Below are 13,052 nucleotides of genomic sequence, written 5' to 3' on the forward strand. Positions count from 1 at the left end.
AAAAGCTCAGGAAGCATCGTCATTTTAAAGTGTGCCCGAGTCCACAAGTTTTCTAATATACACCAGACTCTCCTTGCCACCTCATTTATTGCTGCTTGCACCCTGTTTTATGTTTTCTGTTGTCTGTAATCCACTTCAGGAAGGGGGCTTGTAGCAAGCCTAACATTCTGCCAGCAGTTCACTGTCCTGTACTTCCTTGCCCTTACTTCCCATGCTGCATTGCAATCTCTGGTCCAATCAGCAGGGAGGCATTATCTGAATGCCCGCCCCCTGCTTTCCCAGGAAGTTCAGGCATTTAGACACATTCTGGCCAGATGGTGAGTAAACCCACTATGTGTGTGTAATGTGTAGACATGGGGACACACCCGTATGCTGTAACAGTAGGAGAGGCAGAGACTGTGGAGATGCTTATCACAGTGTCTGCAGCTCTGTCAGTCTGCAGGGGAGCTGCCTGTGAAGAACACCCTCCCCTGTTGCTATGGAAAGTGCTTGTTACTAAGGAACACTGTCCTAATGGCAGAGTAGATTGCAGGAAAGTTGAAAGGGAGACCCCTAGTGGCAGCCAGATGATTTACAGTGGTAAAAACATAAAAAATTTTTAGTGCAAGTATAAATTCTGTCTGGCCAGGAAATTGTTAGTGAAGGCCAGCTGGACGTTGGAATAGTAATAGAGCGCAACATAAGGGGTTAATGCAGACTCTTTACCCGGGCCCCACCGATCAAAACAGATCAGGAGTGATCTGAAGGGTTCAGTTTAGCAAGCAGGCTCTGTGATGACCCCCAAGAGTCCGGCCTCTTCCATCCCACCGATAAGCTGTTGTCTCTGGGGAACGTTTTCACCAATCGTACAAATGAACTGTCTCCTACATCGGTATCCCCCCCCCTATGAAGGGTGTATGTTCTAGTGGGGAATAGGGCTGGAATAATGAGATGACTGTGAATGTATTCTGATGATATCGGCTGCTTTATCGTGTTTAGTGAGAAGTATAAAGTAATTGTTATATTGTATATTAGATATATTTTTCTACTATGTTTTTTGTAAAGACTGACATAAATGTATCAAATAAACTTCACAACCATCTGTGGCGCCTGAAGCTTTCCTCTACTTGTAGGATTTCTGTAACTTCATTCTCTCCATCTTCACTCACTGATAGTTCATGTCTTGTGGAAGTGTTCACTTCCTTGGTTTTTCCTGTTTTGTTGCATTATGATCTTGAATTACAGTTTTTGAGAGCGGTTTTGCCATTTGCTCTACACAACATCTCAACCACCTTTACTACAAGTCAGACAACTGTAAGTATTCCCCTCTGTGACAGTCAGTACCGTGTAGAGCCTCTTTTTGCTGCACGCACAGATAGCGTCTCTTGGGGGTCTCTATTAGCTCAGTATATGGCGGTACCGGGTGTCATGCCTACTTCTTCCAGGCAGAACTGCTCCAGCGCCTCCAGTTAGCTGGCTGTGTCGGGGTCCAGCAGGACCCGCTATAGAGTCTTCATTGGATTGAATCAGAGGCTGTTATAAAACATTTCCTTGTTTCCTCTTAGACTCTCCTCCTGGGTAGCGTTAGTCTGTTTAGGGTCCTTGGACCTCCGGACCAGTCTCACCTCTCCGGCAGATGACCCAGAATTGCCCTGTATATGCCGCCCTCCATCTTTCTTTGATTCTGACCAGTTTTTCATCCCCCTAGGGGTGCTGCCACCGCCGCACTATGGGAATGCTTTCCTTGGGGTGATAGGAAGCGTTGGGTTGGCACCGCACATCATTTTCCATAATGACTAAAAAGGTCAACTTTAGTCTCATCTGAGAAGAGAACCTTCTGCCATGTGTTTGAGTCAGACACATGCGGTTTGGCGAATTTTAAATGTATTTTCTGAGATTTTCTATAAGCGATGACATTTTTTCTGTCTGCTTTTCCAGAAAGACCCAGTTTGTGGAGTGTATGGCAGGGTAGAGCTGGGCAATATGGCCTAAAAGTTAAATCTCAATTTTAGAAAGTTGCAGAGCTCCCCCTGTCTTCTGGTATTAGTTAGTGCAGCTCTCATCCTTTGAAGATCTAGCGCCACTTTGGTAATAATAGCTGGTGGGAGGGAAGTGGGATCTCCAAATATAAACTCATCGCTGAAGGACTGCTTTATAGAAAGTGCGAACAGCCAAACTGGACCGTTCCTGTATTACACATTGAGGTCCTCAGCCCGGCCTCCACCACTATGTTCCACCAGGAATTCAGATTGTGACATATAAAAACCATCAGTGTGTTGATAAAAATCCAGTACTTTCAGGAACCGTAGAGGTCAGCTGGCACCCCGTGGGGCAAGTCATTAAATATATGAACTGCACACATTTGCAATGTAGATGTGCTGCTGACTTGTGTTCAACCAAATGAAACCGTCAAATGCTGTTTCGGCTCAAACTTTTGCTAAACGTTCAGTTTGGCTCAAACCCAAACTTCGGAGGGCTCGTCTCAGCCCAACTCACTAAAATTCCACCTCTTCTCGTTCTTCATTGGAGGAAGGAAGAGAGAAAAATGGCATGGTGGCTCAGCTTTTAGCTCTGGGGTCCTAGGTTTAAATCTGACCAAGGACAACATCTGCATGGAGTGTGCCTGAATCTTTGTAGAAACCCGATGCAGATATTGTCTTTAGTCATATTTGAACCCAAGACCCCAGTCCTGCAAGGCAACAGTGCTGAGTTGTTTATCGGCTCTTAGACGGTGGCATACACCAGATTTAGGGGTATTGGTAAAGTTTCAGTTTGGTTCAAACTAAACTTTTTACCAAAGTTTTTAGCTAATTGGCCAAACCAAACCTTTCAAAAATTTGCTCAACACTACTACTGAATTAGTTGGCAGCATTGGGTAGACTATGACCTGCAATCATCAGCTGGTCAGTATGGAGGCTTAAAGTAACCACTCCAGTGCATCAAGTCCTCCAATTTGGCAATATCTTCTCAGCCACTTGAAGGGTTAAAGCGACCCTCCAATCGCAGACAATCAAAGATGGCAGAACCACTTCTCTGACTGCCTGATGCATGCTAGTAGTCTAAAACACTTCCTGCTCCGACTGCCTAAGCGGATCACATGAACCGCACCGGCCAATGAAAGCACCATGTAGTATCTTAGACCAATGATGCATACTAATACACAGCGTACAGCAGGTAGTCAGAAGAGATGTGGTCACATGGGTGTACGCGCCATTGTGCATGTCTCAGTGCAACGTATTTGTGCCATGAACAAGTCTTTTTTTGTACGCCGGCGATGAAAACAAAATTGGGGAGTAGTTTGTTTTTGGACCAGAATATAGTATAAACCACAAGAAGACTTTTTCCAATGTGGTGCCTAATTATGCTCTTTACAGGCTGGCATGTGTGTCTGGGTAAAGGACTGGAAATGTAAAAAAAATGATGCTAAAAAACCACGGCATTCTAAAAACTTCACACCATAAAGACTTCTTCTAGCGGTTCATTGTGTGCCTTAAAGGGCCAGTCCAGTCAAAATACATTCTTGCATCCCTGCCCACCTGACCTGATTACCTGTCACGCTCCGGCGGCTCCTTCGGGTATTCAGCCACTTCTCTCCGACGCAGCCTCCTGTTTGAAAATTAAATCAAGTTTTTACCATCAAGATGGTGCTTTCAGAGTATCAATCCCATGATGCATCAGCACAGCATTGGCCAAAGGGCTCATTCACACGAGGGAATTTATGCAGCTAACTTACACGCACAAAAAAACCAGGACTGCTAGAAGTAATGGCTTCCTATGGAAATGTTTGGGAAATGTAGCCATGCAAAAAAATTGAACCTAAAAAGATAGGAAATCAGCGACTCAAATTCCCGGCCGCGCGAAAATATAAGTCTTTACCTATCTTTGGCGCGAAAATGCAGGCGTGTCCATAGACTCCTAAGGGAGACTATGCGAGCCGGCCGGCAAAGGCAGATGAAGGGATTCTGGGAAACCCCTCCATCCCCACTGAGATGAAGGGAGTCCCCGGTGATGAAGGGAAGCCCTGGGGGAATCCCCTTCATCCCCACGGGGGGGCTTCACTTCAATAGAGGGAGAAAAAGGAAGGGAAGCCCTGGGGGACCGCCCTCATCTCCCCAGGGGGGTTCCCTTCATCTCCACCAGGCTCTAACAGGTCCTTAGGGCCTGCTGCGGCGATCTCTCTCTGGCTCTTGTCCCTAAACTCCCGAACAGTAGCACATTTTTTTCCATCACTCATCAGCGTTTTTCAACACTGATATAGCTCGGAACTTCAGTGCGGAAAGCCGTCCATTCATGCGATTTGTGTGCAATTTTGCTGCAATTTTTTTGCGTGGCTCTCCTCTGCGCGATTTTGACACCCATGTGAATGAGCCCAAAGGCTCTCCTATTTCTGCCTGCTGGGTTACACTGTGCAACACAAATTTTAAAACCTTTTCGTCACAGAAAGTAATTGATACGTTTCTGTAAAATTAAAACCTGCTGATTCCACTTTATTTATCAATAAATGTAGCTGTGTGAAGGCTTGTTTTTTGCGGGACGAATTATAACAGAGTTCATTAATTACAGCTTACTGGTGGAGGATCCGCAGCGGATACATCCCCTATATGTTACATAAACCTACCCTTATAGTGTCCAGTCAGCGCGCGGCGTGTAACAATGATTGTGGAATAGTTGCGCAATCACTTCTGTTCTTTTTATCAAGCAGGTTAATGGCGAGCCGACTGGATTAATTGTATGGACAAATTTCCAAAAAATATGACAATTGGATGACATTATTCCCCATAATTATAAAACCTTACGTGGCAGAAAAAAAATGGAAATCATATGTGAATTCAGCACTAAAGCTACTATAAGACACTTATCTGCTTATCGGTTACAAAAATTGTGTTGCACAGTGTAATCGGATTATCATTACCTTCTATATCCACCTGAATAAGCTACAGCCCATAATTATACAGGGAGGAGGATAAGCTGCGATCTCCTCTATTATACCTGCCTGACAGGAGCTGTGATCATCATCAGTAGCTGTGATAGGAGTCTCTGTGTCCCGCTCTGGGCAGTTTCTGTGGTAGGATCCCTGTAACAGCATCACACAACCTGAAAGAATTGACTAAACATTTCACACATAAACCCAAGTAGATCTGAGCTGGTCATAACGGAGATCACATGACCATCTAGGGAGAGAGCGGGGGGGGGGGGGGGGTTTCAGATAGTGTTACCTCGGTTTAGTTATTCCTTTCTTGCTCTCATATATATTATATATCTATACACACACACACACACACACACATATACTGGAGAGAAAGCTACATAATGCAAGAAAAAAATGTCCCTGGCGTGGCCCTTTAATCTTTCACATTTTTTATAGTATTCACCCAATCTAGGCCCAAAAAATAATTGCAATTTTTTTTCACAAATGTGTCATTTTTCTTGTGCTATTTTAAAAACACCCCATAAGGCCGACTTCCCACGGCCGTGACGGGCTGCGCACGCAAAATGCAGTGAATGCAGCCCATTGATTTCAGTGCATTCGTTCACATGCAGGAATTTTACAGGCTCATTCGGGCTGTGCAGAGAGAGAACATGCTATAGCTTACTGCAAATGTGTATACCAAAGTGCCCCATAGGAGTCAATGGGGGAGGGGGGGAGCAAATGTGCGCCCAGACGCAAGGAGATGCGTGAAAAACTGCGTAATTCCGCTGGAAGGGTACTACATCTGGAACTAATGAGCCGTCTCAATCCGTGCGTCTGTTAGCTGCACAGAAATGAAGATGCCTGCAGGCTGACCGAGTACAGTAAGATACACCAATATGCACACCAAAAAAGTTTTGTTCATAGCGCAAACAAGTTGCTTAATTGTGCTTACGCTTGTGTGTAAGTGTCCTGAAATGATAAGTAACAGGTTACTAGTGTGAGTTGTGAACCATCCCTGTATGCTCAGAGACATTACCTTACATTGCCAGCAGATGGCAGCAGAGTTCAACAAGTAACAACTGCCCTGCCAGCTCCGCGCACAAGGAGCCACTTACAGGCCTCGCACACAGCGCTGCTGAGATACATAGTATGGAAGGCCGAATGAAGACAATGTCCATCTAGTCCAGCCTGTTTGAGATAGGGTATAGGAGCGTTGCTAGCACCGGGTACCTAGGGCACATGCCCCACATTTTTGTCCCGATACCCCAGAACCCTGGGCAAATGCAACGTTTAACTGCAACCATGCCAACTGATGCAATTGAAAAATATGACAAAGCCACTGACTATCACAGGCCAAATTCTGGTTTAGTCTGCAGCCTACAAGGCACGAGGGGCATGGCACGGGGGTCAGCGATCTGCGCAGGCAGTGCTATGATGTCACTGCATTCTGCTGAAGGTGCAGACAGGAAGAAGAAAAGTAACAATCATCTTATAAAGCGTCAGCATATTCTGCAGCGCTTTACAAATCGGAGGAAATACTCAAAAAATAAGTGATAACACAGACTATTGAGGCTCCTGCACACGGGCGGATGTGATTGACAGAATCCGGGGCTGGCGGCTGCCTTGGGTTCCGCGGCAAATACTGCCCATAGCCTCCTATGGAGAACCGCTGCTTCCTGCACACGAGCGGAAATCAACTGCGATCTTTACTCGTAGTAGGAAAATCGCAGCATGCTCCAGCAAAAAACCGCGAGATTTCCGCCGGGAGGCGCACTAAGCTGCGGGTTTTGAAGCGGCCTGGCCGCTTGCTCTTCCACTGCGGCTGTCGCTCCCATAGAGGAGAGCGCGGCCGCAGCAGAAGAAGCAAAAAAATGAATATGCTGCCGCAGCGCCGGCTTCTGCTGGCTTTGCCACGGCGGATTCGACGTCCCGTGTGGACGAGATTTCTAAAAATCTCGTCCACATGGCTGGCTAATCCGGGGAATAGCGGCCGCAGGCGGATTTGCCGTGGCAAAATTCCGGATGGAATTTCCATGGCAAATTCGCACCGTGTGAACCCAGCCTTAGGCCTCCTTCCCACGAACGGATTTCCGCCAAAATCCGTTGCGTTGCCCGCAGCTAGACTTTGATGGTGAGGGGAACACAGTCTCTTCTGAAATGAGCTGTGGGTACACAGCTGACTGTGAGTCAAAATTTGCACATTTTAACTCCGTTTTGGACATTCTGTAGCATTTCTGCCCCATGTGAATATACCCTTATTGTGTGGAGGTAATCTTCACACGGGCGAGTGCAATATGGCGGTAAGAGAGCACTATGACAAGTGCAACAATCGGACATGTTCACCCGTGGCGGATTTTCCACAACATATTACATTAACAGAAAAGCAAATGGGAATTTGGGAAATCCCAATCATGGAAGACATCCGCTGCATTAAATGCGCTGCAGTGTAAATTCACACAACGGATTTTACTTCTTCAAATGAGGGTAAAATCAGCATCAAACTCCACGTAACATGCAGATTGTGGTGCTCCGTCCCTGGTGTATCCGACGGTCGCTGCCCTGACAACTACTTTAAAGGGTTAAAATAAGCAGCGTTTCAGTCTATGAATACGCTACATAGTCACAGACCAAAAACTGCATCCGCCCGTGTGAATGAGCCCTTAGTGTCACAGTAGTGGTGACAGTTCTGGCATTCTATTCATGATGAACAAAGCCTCGGAGTGACAGCATCTCTAAAAAGTAAAGGTGACTCTTCCGACTGACATATGAACGGCTCATTTACTGTAACGTCCACTGACAGCAGGGTCTGGGGGGCAGGAAGGGGCTTACTACCCACAGGAGATGCCCCCACAGAGAGGAGGATTCCACCCACTCCCAATCCACATGGGCACTTCCTCCGGCTGTCAGATGAGAAGGCACTCCTGTGGCAGCGGCTGCATTGAGCCGATGATGGATGGAGAGTATTTCTTGGCTGAGTGACATGTAGGGATGAACTCCCTATTCTGCAGATGTTAATGTGTAAGCCAACCTCATGGCTAATGCAGCCGGAACAATAATCGGGATGAATGGGAGGCAGTCTGCGTTTAACTCATCGCGTGCTGCTTCCTCTGCAATGCCATCACCGCACGGTCTGGTACGGACACTAACTGACCAAACAAAGGCCACTCATTTAGTGAGAATGTATCCAACACCGACCCCAAAAAGGAAACGTTTCTGTCTAACAGCTAAAAGAAAAAAATGATCGCACTCCCAACTATAAAGGACATTAATTAAAAAAATCATAAAACATGAACCGATGCAGATCAATAGAAGCCAACGACTACTTATAGAGCAACGCTGATGTTGTTACAGTCATTGTCAGTAAAGGAAACGTTCTCTGTGATTGTAACAGATAGAAGTGATTACATCCGAGCAAAAGGGGCATTTATTGTGGAGAACCGATCCCTTGTAGGGAGGCTCTAGGACCCTGTTGTATCACCTCTAGCTTGGATACAAGATGTGATACAGGCAGGCATGGAGGCTCTAGTACCCTGCTGTATCACCTCTAGCTTGGATACAAGATGTGATACAGGCAGGCATGGAGGCTCTAGTACCATTGTACCGCCTCTAGCTTGGATACAAGATGTGATACGGGCAGGCATGGAGGCTCTAGTACCCTGTTGTACCGCCTCTAGCTTGGATACAAGATGTGATACAGGTGGGCATGGAGGTTCTAGTACCCTGTTGTATCACCTCTAGCTTGGATACAAGATGTGATACAGGCAGGCATGGAGGCTCTAGTACCATTGTACCGCCTCTAGCTTGGATACAAGATGTGATACGTGGGGCATGGAGGCTCTAGTACCCTGTTGTACCGCCTCTAGCTTGGATACAAGATGTGATACAGGTGGGCATGGAGGCTCTAGTACCCTGTTGTACCACCTCTAGCTTGGATACAAGATGTGATACGGGCAGACATGGAGGCTCTAGTACCCTGTTGTACTGCCTCTAGCTTGGATACAAGATGTGATACAGGCAGACATGGAGGCTCTAGTACTCTGTTGTACTGCCTCTAGCTTGGGTACAAGATGTGATACAGCTGGGCATGGAGGCTCTAGTACCCTGTTGTACCGCCTCTAGCTTGGGTACAAGATGTGATACAGGTGGGCATAGAGGCTCTAGTACCCTGTTGTACCGCCTCTAGCTTGGATATAAGATGTAATACAGGCAGACATGGAGGCTCTAGTACCCTGTTGTACTGCCTCTAGCTTGGATACAAGATGTGATACGGGCAGACATGGAGGATCTAGTACCCTGTGGTACCGCCTCTAGCTTGGATACAAGAAGTGATGGAGGCAGGCATGGAGGCTCTAGTATCCTGTTATACGGCCCCTAGCTTGGATACAAGATGTGATATGGGAGGCATGGAGACTCTAGTACCCTGTTGTACCACCTGTAGCTTGGATACAAGATGTGATACGGGCAGACATGGAGGCTCTAGTACCCTGCTGTACCACCTCTAGCTTGGATACAAGATGTGATACAGGCGGGCACGGAGGCTCTAGTACCCTGTTGTACCGCCTCTAGCTTGGATACAAGATGTGATACAGGCGGGCATGGAGGCTCTAGTACCCTGTTGTACCGCCTCTAGCTTGGATACAAGAAGTGATGGAGGCAGGCATGGAGGCTCTAGTATCCTGTTATACGGCCCCTAGCTTGGATACAAGATGTGATACAGGCGGGCATGGAGGCTCTAGTACCCTGTTGTACCGCCTCTAGCTTGGATACAAGAAGTGATGGAGGCAGGCATGGAGGCTCTAGTATCCTGTTATACGGCCCCTAGCTTGGATACAAGATGTGATATGGGAGGCATGGAGACTCTAGTACCCTGTTGTACCACCTGTAGCTTGGATACAAGATGTGATACGGGCGGGCATGGAGGCGCTCCTCTCTACTGGTGGTCTGTAGGGGGCGGCCTGAGCCCGGTCGCCTTGTGTTCCCTCACACATCCACCGGTCCCAACACCCACTAACAGTCTGGTCAGACGCTCCTCTCTACTGGTGGTCTGTAGGGGGCGTCCCGAGCTCGGTCACTTTGTGTGCCCTCCGACATCCACTGGTCCCAACACCCCCTAACAATCTGGTCAGACGCTCCTCTCTACTGGCGTCTGTAGGGGGCATCCTGAGCCCGGTCACCTTGTGTGCCCTCCTACATCCACTGGTCCCAACACCCCCTTACAGTCTGGTCAGACGCTCCTCTCTACTGGTGGTCTGTAAGGGGTGTCCTGAGCCCGGTCACCTTGTGTGCCCCCATCCACTGGTCCCAACACCTCCTAACAGTCTGGTCAGACACTCCTCTCTACTGGTGGTCTGTAGGGGGTGTCCTGAGCCCGGTCACCTTGTGTGCCCCCATCCACTGGTCCCAACATCTCCTAAAAGTCTGGTCAGATGCTCCTCTCTACTAGTGGTCTGTAGGGGGCGTCCTGAGCCCGGTCACCTTGTGTGCCTCCATCCACTGGTCCCAACACCTACTAACTGTTTGCAATGGGAGGAAAAAAAAACCCGGCCGATATACGGATGTGTGAATAAGCCCTAAGGGTGCCTACCCACTAGCCATATTTTTTGTTACGATGCGAGAGTGATGATTATGAAACCAATGATTATCAATCATGATATTTTTACTCTCAAGCCTCGCAGCACTCAGCCAATAACAGGCAGCGCACAGCCAGTGAATGACAGCTGAGCGCTGCTTGTGATTGGTCACAGTGGTCAGCCATTCATTGAATTCATGAATGGCTGAGCGCTGCCATTGATTGGCTGAGCATTCAGCCAATGAGAACAGCGCTTTCTGGGGGTGGGGATTTTTTCAATCCTCGTGTCCAGAAGACAACTGCTGGGGACGAAGAGAGTGAAGGTGAGTAAATTTTTTTTTTTAACTTTTTTTTTACAGCTAGGGATGATTTTCAGGGAAAGGCTTATATTTCAAGCTCTTCCCCGAAAATTAATTCGCTGTGGGGGTTGCCTGCAATCCACAGCTTTCAATGGGGCGGTGGCAGAAGCACCGGCAGTGCCGCTGCTGAGAAACTGGATGGCTGTATCGATGAATTGTCCCCCACCGGGCCGTTCTGACCAGAGTGTTAGGAGGTGCTGGGACCAGTGGATGGCGGCACACAAGGTGACCGGGCTCAGGACGCCCGACAGACCACCAGTAGAGAGGATTGTCTGACCAGACTGTTAGGGGGTGTTGGGACCAGTGAATGCGTGAGAGCACACAAGGTGACCGGGCTCAGGACTCCCAACAGACCACCAGTAGAGAGGAGCATCTGACCAGACTGTTAGGAGGTGTTGGGACCAGTGGATGTGTGAGGGCACACAAGGTGACCGGGCTCAGAACGCCCCCTACAGACCACCAGTAGAGGGGAGCGGCTGACCAGACTGTTAGGGGGTGTTGGGACCAGTGGATGGGGGCACAGAAGGTGACCGGGCTCAGGACGCCCGACAGACCACCAGTAGAGAGGATTGTTTGACCAGACTGTTAGGGGGTGTTGGGACCAGTGAATGCGTGAGAGCACACAAGGTGACCGGGCTCAGGACGCCCCCTACAGACCACCAGTAGAGAGGAGCATCTGACCGGACTGTTAGGAGGTGTTGGGACCAGTGGATGGGGGCACACAAGGTGACCGGGCTCAGGACGCCCCCTACAGACCACCAGTAGAGTGGAGCGGCTGACCAGACTGTTAGGAGGTGTTGGGACCAGTGGCTGGGGGCACACAAGGTGACCGGGCTCTGGACCCCCGACAGACCACCAGTAGAGAGGAGCGTCTGACCAGACTGTTAGGAGGTGTTGGAACCAGTGGATGTGCGAGGGCAAACAAGGTGACCGAGCTCAACATGCCCCCTACAGACCACCAGTAGAAGGGAGCATCTGACCAGACTGTTAGGGGGAGTTGGGACCAGTGGATGGGGGCACACAAGGTGACCGGGCTCAGGACTCCCAACAGACCACCAGTAGAGAGGAGCGTCTGACCAGACTGTTAGGAGGTGTTGGAACCAGTGGATGTGCGAGGGCACACAAGGTGACCGAGCTCAACATGCCCCCTACAGACCACCAGTAGAAGGGAGCATCTGACCAGACTGTTAGGGGGAGTTGGGACCAGTGGATGGGGGCACACAAGGTAACCAGACTCAGGACGCCCCCTACAGACCACCAGTAGAGAGAAGCGTCTGACAAGACTGTTAGGAGGTGTTGGGACCAGTGGATGTGTGAGGACACACAAGATGACCGGGCTCAGGACGCCCCCTACAGACCACCAGTAGAGGGGAGCATCTGACCAGACTGTTAGGGGGTGTTGGGACCAGTGGATGGGGGCACACAAGGTGACCGGGCTCAGGACGCCCCCTACAGACCACCAGTAGAGAGGAGCGTCTGACCAGACTGTTAGGAGGTGTTGGAACCAGTGGATGTGTGAGGGCACACAAGGTGACATTGCAAATGGGAATAAAAGAATGCTTCCATTCCCTGGCGGTAAGCAGAGATTTTGAAAATGGTACAGAAATGAAACATTCTGAATGCCCCTTTATTAAAGCCCCCGGCCCACTCACAATTAGTGCTTCCTGGTATATAAATCCTCCCCGTGACCCCAGAGTGCAGCATAAAATCACATGACAAGTTTCCCGTGGATCAGTTTCAGTGTAAATCCACATTAGATTGGAAAATCCAGTGATCGGAGCGACTTCCAACAAGGGCGGTCATCAGTGCTGGACTAGCCCGGGGCTCACTGTCAACTGTGGGTGTTGAGAACATACTGAGAATGGCGTGATTGAGGAAAGCATCCAGTGAAAGGGGATCCATTGGATGGAAACAACTCGGCGACAAAAGGGGTCAGAGGAGGATGTCAGGAATCGTTATGACCAGCTGGCTGCACAGTGAAGAACAGCCAAAAACAACTCTTGCACTCCTGCTAACGTGTCCGAATGCACAACTTGCCGTTCTTTAACGTGGATGGTCTATAACAGCAAACGAGCCGTTTCAGTGCTATTGTGTCTAAGGGAAGCAGATGAGACTCCAGCGGGCAAAAGAGCGCAAAATTTATCACTGAGCCGTAGAAAACATCGCCCGATCAGATGGATCAAGAATTCTTTTGCACATTGCTGATTGGATGGTTAGAGCGTATCGCAAGCAG

Source organism: Eleutherodactylus coqui, chromosome 11 (genome assembly GCF_035609145.1).
Source record: "Eleutherodactylus coqui strain aEleCoq1 chromosome 11, aEleCoq1.hap1, whole genome shotgun sequence".
Lineage (NCBI taxonomy): Eukaryota > Metazoa > Chordata > Amphibia > Anura > Eleutherodactylidae > Eleutherodactylus > Eleutherodactylus coqui.